Genomic DNA, 6,559 nt, shown 5'->3' on the forward strand with positions numbered 1-6,559 from the left:
GTAGTATATTTTTACAATTGATTTTTTTGTCAAAATGTCTTATTGTTTAAGAGTCGTTTTTCTTTTCTATTGTTCTATTGCGGGGGCAAGATTCTCTTCATGAAATTGATAAAATTAATCGTTTTTAAAAGTCCTTTTAAATAAATCAAATTATGACAGAACCCAGGATAGACTTTAAAAACAGATGTAGGATAAGATGTCATTGAGATATAAGTATTTATAACGATTACATCCGCAATGTATTATTAGTAAGATCGGTAAACTGAAAAAATCGTAAAAAAAAAAATTCAAAGTCATAATAGGTAGGATTCTTCTCATATTTCTAATATTTTAAAAATTAATGAAATTTTCACAGAATCAAGAGGGCAATATCAGTAAGTGATATTATCAGTGAAATTAAATTTGACCGTTTTATATTAGAGGCAAGGTCAGGTCAAAGTCATTATCTTTTTCCTTGACATTAAGAATAAAAAATAACTGGTGCCAATCATGTGGGTTCCTACTTCTATTTCAAAAGATGATTGGTTTTTTTTTTTTTTTTGGCATAAAAACATATTACTATATTGGGTCTATAGCATGATACTACCAAATTTACATAAATAATTTAACTTAAGTGGATATTGGCTAATTCGAATTTTCTCTGTTTTTCTTAATTTTTTAGGATATATTATTTATTTTCATATGCTTCCTATATTTAACTTTTTTTTTGTTTTCAAATATAATAAAGTAGTCTTATAAATGTACAAAATGATACAAAAACAAAAAGTTTTGATCTTTTACTAAGAGAGAAAAAATACTTTTTATGGATTTTTGGCTCAAATCTGCACTTTGATAGGAAGCGTTTAAAAGCTAATACAGTTCTAGTTTGTTTGAAAAATTATATTTATTTTATATATTGTGAAAGTATAGTCCCTCACTATTAATCTTATATACATTTGAAAATTTCTCCAAGCCTTCGATTGTGTAAAAATTATAACTAAATTCATTGTTCTATTATAATTCTGAGAGGCCGAAAAGAAGATATTTCCATACGCCACCATTCCGCCAAAAATATAGTCCCTGCTAGTTTTCAAACGCAGTTTACCGTTTCTATTTAAAGTTGTACAATTGTGATGAGGAAAGAAAAATATGGTCTTTTAATTATAAATTCCTTAAACCTCAATATATAAGACATATAAGCAAATATATACTTTGAATATCTAGTCAGAAACCAGAGAAAAATCCTACCTTAAAGAATACTTTCAAACAAAATGTATGGCCAAATTACGTTATTGTGTCAACCATATAACTTGCAATATTGTGACTTCAGAAATATCCTTGTATCATCAACATATTTCTCAATAACCTGTTGCTTTTTTTATTTTGGCAAACGTTCGTGAGAATATAGTCTTATGATGAATTCACCATGCATCGGACACCCTTGTACTTCAACAAGCTCTAGTGATATCGCTACCGATGGAAAATTATCAAAATTAAGCTTATCATTTAGTTTGTGATTAAAATATTAATTCGGGACACAATTATATGTCCTTTATTGATAAAATCATCAAAAATCGAATTTTTAAGAATAACAAAGAATTCTCCATGGATCGGACATTGTTTACCATGCATCGGACAGACGGTATTTAGACCGAAAACGTATCATACCTTTATGACAGTACCTTAAAATCCTTGATATGGATATACTTTTATCTTTTATCTAAGAAATGACCTTCAACTTAATCTTAATTGACGATATCGTTGCACATATGTAGAACGATTCAAGATGCCACACTTTGCCTTAGAAATGCATTGAAATGCTTGTAATGCAGTAATTCGCGCGTTTTTCTCATGGGTTACCATACTCTGGTTTGTAGAAATAAATTGAGTAAGATTCTAGACGTCATATATCTATAACTTGTATTTTGACTGAAAATTAGGAGTTTTATTTTCCATTTCCGCAAAAAACACCTGTCAGTTGGGCTCTGTATAAAAACAGTAGTGATTACCTTTGCATCGGAATGCGTCCGATGCATGGTTAATTTGTGTCCGATGTACGGTGAAATTAGCATACTATTAAACCCAGCTCTAATTAGAATTAACCAAAAATTGAAGTGAAATTTCTTTATAATTTATGTAAAATTACCAATCCCTGACAAAATTCACCAAAGTCCGACTCGTTCCGTGGAAGTCGAATTTAAAAGAACGATAACTCTAAAAATTGTAAAATCATAAAATTTCGGGTTATTCCCCTTTGATAATGTAAAATATGACGTAACTTCAAGGCCATTCTCGGGGTATTTTTATCACAACATGATAAAAACAGTCGGTATCATAAAAAAAATTAAATCTTCATCTTTAAGACAGAAACAAATAAATACACAGAACTTTTAACGACGTTCGATCCTGATATTTAAAGTCTTAAACTTTTTTTGCCAAGTATATTTTTAGTTTCTACATACATAACTTGATTAAAATGCAAATAAAAAAATGGGGGTCAATATGCTTCTTTTAGCGCTACAGTACATTTTATATGACCTTTCTGCACTGAAATTTGTGTCTTAATTAAAAATTACATCTTCGACGTTTTCCCTCCAATATCTTCATCCAATTAAAGCATGAAACAAAATTAACTCTGTGTCTGTTTAAAAAAGACACTTAAAAATTGTGACTAAGAAAAGGTTTCAAATTGCTTCGAATAATCAATTATTTGACCTTTCTGCACTAATAAAATGTTATTTTTCCGGCATTGAAAATATAATAAGCAAGAATATTATTTCAAAGTCTTAAACTTTTTCTGATTTTAAGCAAATAGGTCAAAGTTATCTTGAATATTTAGAAAATAACATCAAAAGTGGGGGTATATGATGTACATTTTCAGATATTACTAAAAAAGTGGGAATTTTACGTTAAAATTGGCTCAATTTTTTCCCGGATTTTCAGAATATATTTACTTTATTTGTCACACTTTGTTGATAGAATTCATAAGAAACAGCATAACATATTTCACTCAAAAAACAGCTTTGTGTGCAACCAGCATGGAAAAAAATTAACAGTACTGTTATAGTTCAAATGTAAAAAAAAATGATCATTTTCGTCTAAAAAACCTTCCGCCACAAAATATAGTCCCTATTTTAATTCTACTTGAATGGAATTTCATCGCGGTTTTTTCATTGAATATAGTTTAATTTGCATTGTAGAATTCAGTTTTATTGTTAGAACCTAAAAATGATGCTTATTTTTATGAATAAAGGACCTGCGCGAAATACGCTCAAAATAGCAGGATCGAACGTCCTTAAGTTGAAAGAGAGTTTATTGCCTAAAGTTGTCCGAAGCATGGTATGTGTCCGATGCATGGTGAACTCACCCTACGTATAGAATCATCAGGGAGACGAAAACTCCAAATGCTGTCGACGTCAAGAAATTCTATAGCTGCATGACCGTAGCATAATGTTTAAGTCTGTTAAGACAATTGTTTCTAGGATGAAATATATGGATATAACAGTACAGTATTAAGGCTCAAATTTCTTTAAAACATTTATTTGGAGAGCAATCACGAACCTCCATATCTTCAGCGATGGGATCAGGCATCATGGGATAGTGAGCATCTCCAGTCGTCCAGATGACAAGAAAGTGTTCATACATATAGCATGTTCTTACGTATTAAATCAACTGAGAAGGATATGGAGATAACGAACAGTATTCAATATCAAAGCCCATAAAACAATACAAATTAGGAGCAGAGCAAACACGGACCTCCGAGACATCAGAGGTGGGTTGAGGTGCCATGAAGGAGTAACCATCCCCTGCTGACCGGTCACACCCGCCGTGTGCTCCTTGTCATGATCGGGAAATAACGGAAAAAATCCATTGTATTTGCTGACAAGGTCATTGTTTCGACCATTAAACTTACAAAATGATGACTTTAAACGAGACTGATAATATTCTTGTTTAATTTACTTGCTTGCCAATAACTTTCCTCTTTTTAGAAATTGTTCTTACGTAGAGCATGCTCTTACGTATCGAATCAACTGAAATATATACACTCCGTATGCAGGTGATGAAGGTACATGCATATTGCTGCATAAGTAAGGGAAGTTGACAATTGATTGATTGATTATATATATTATTTAATGTCCTCTTCGAGAATTTTTCTCTCATAAAGAGACGTCACTGTATGCCGTTGAAGGGCTTCGAATTTAGATCTATACTCGGCCAATGAGTAGTGAGGGTTCTTTATCGTGCCAATGCCTACATGACACGGGACCTACGTTTTTAAGGTTACATCAGAAAGACCCGTGACTTTCACTTCTAGTGCCGTGCGTTTGGCAAAGGAATAGTCACTGCCTTTCTTTACGTCTTAGGTTTGACGAGCGAGAATCGAACCCTTACCTCCCGATCACAAAGCGAACGCTCTACCACTAGGCTACCGTGACATGTAGTTTACAATTAAAAAGTCAAAATTATTTGTATTATGATTGCCATAAAAATGTCTTTTCAAATAAAATATCGTAAAACGAGAAAAATTGGCGCATGCATATTAAAGCGCAAATGCAAGTATAAATGTATTGGTGCAAGTAAAATTAATTGCTTGCGCTTGTCATCAAAATATATAAATGTATATTTGATTTTGTGATCACCCTAGCACGCTAATATCAGAACGCCTGGGCATTTATTTATTGTTGGGAATATGGCTGTATATACACATGAAAATCCATTTTTATGTTGTTCATTTCGGTAAAATTTGCAATTTCAATTTTTCCAAAAGTTCCTTAGAATTTTTAAGTATCCACATCTGATTGACACCACTTATCGAATATATTTTACAGTAGTCCTGAATTTTCTTTTTCACTACACATACTGTTAATACTTGTAATTTATTTTGAAGTAAAGAAAGAGAGTTGGTAGACCATCTACTGGAACCCATCATGTATCTTATGTTTGTTTGTAAGGATATCTATGAAGTCTGGAATCCGATATAGAGATGGTAATTCGAATTCATGTTAACTTTGGGGTTTATTAAAAAATTTACGATTTTCTAGGAGGAACATCACGTAATGAAAGGAATGTAAAAAACTTTTATACTGATCAAATCTTATTTCTCAGTCTTTTAAATATTGTATGGAGCAGTGTCATCTTGCATAATGCGATGTTGTAGAGCAAAACTACCCCAATATAGAGATTGATCAATTGATTGTATGTTGTTTAACGTCCTTCTCGAGAATTTTTCTCTCATGTGTAAACGCAACCACTTGCCAGCGGAGAGCTTCAAAATTTGTCCTATACTTGGCACTTACGGCCATTGAGCAGTGGGGATTCTTTTTTCGTGCCAGCGCCTACAGCGACACGTGACCTCGTTTTATGCGGTCTCATCCTAAGGACCGTGTCTACGTGGGATTCAAACCCGCGAAGGAGTGTCTTTTAGAAACCTATCCTAAAGTCTTGCTTTGGAGTGAGCCTCCCCAACCAGAGAAGACATTTACTTTAGAATTATACCAATGACACAACCGAAAGTAAATCCCCTCCTAATTCATACACTGGATGAGGAATTATAAAATTACTATTATAAAAAAAACAGAAAATATTACAGAATGTGGGAGACCTATATGTAATTTTGCTAAAAATATGGACTTTGATGATACTTCTATATGAAACTGATCACTGGTAATGTTACAAAGTTTCGGTTTATTGAGTGGAAAATTTGTTAAAAAACTTTATTACAACTATATCAAACTCTAGATCTGTAGGAAGGAAATATCTTGTTTACTGTTTAAATTTTCGTTGTTTTCAAGCGAATTTATGTCCACCACGAAATGCAATTTTCCACATACTACTGAACAATTCTTAATCCACGAAATCAAATCCCCATGAACCTTTATATTTTCCTCAAAGGAGGAAAATTTGACCCCTCGAAAATATGTGATTTTACTGTATTCCAAAAGTAATTAATTTACGGAAATTAAAGATTTAAAAATCATTAAAAAGAGCAGGAAAAAATAATTTTAATTGATGAAAATTCTGCCTTTGTATTTGTGCTAATAGAGTTCCTGTTTGGTATACCACATGGATGGCACTTAATGAGCTGCCTTTACCTGACGAGCTTAAAATAAGAAAATATATGTAAGACAACAACTATTTTTATATATGTCAACAATGTACGCACGCTCTTTCACTCTCACGTTCATTCTTGTTTCTTTTAGGCAAATATCTTCGACTGTCCCATGTTTGGAAACTGTGTAAAATTAAGATAGGCTATCTTTCTATATAATACCAGCAAGGGTCGCTTAGAATTATGGAATAAAGCAAAAGCAAATAACCAGATTCCAGCACTTTCTAAAACAGAATAAGGTAAATGTACAAGTTTTCTAAACTATTTTTTTCTGTTTTCTATGAGCAGTGTCCTTAGACAAGAAATGAGCGTCTGGATATCTATTAATTTAGATTATTCAATCATATCATCTGCACGAAATTGCCATGTGTATTTCATGACCAAATGTAATTTATATTATGCGTATTTTATTCCAAAGTAAACGAAAAAAAAAACACAGTAATTATTATTGAAATTAATTTTTAGGTTGAG

The sequence above is a fragment of the Saccostrea cucullata genome, unplaced genomic scaffold (assembly GCF_032062105.1).
Source record: "Saccostrea cucullata isolate Sc308-1 unplaced genomic scaffold, CSIRO_AGI_Scuc_v1 ctg2050, whole genome shotgun sequence".
NCBI lineage: Eukaryota > Metazoa > Mollusca > Bivalvia > Ostreida > Ostreidae > Saccostrea > Saccostrea cuccullata.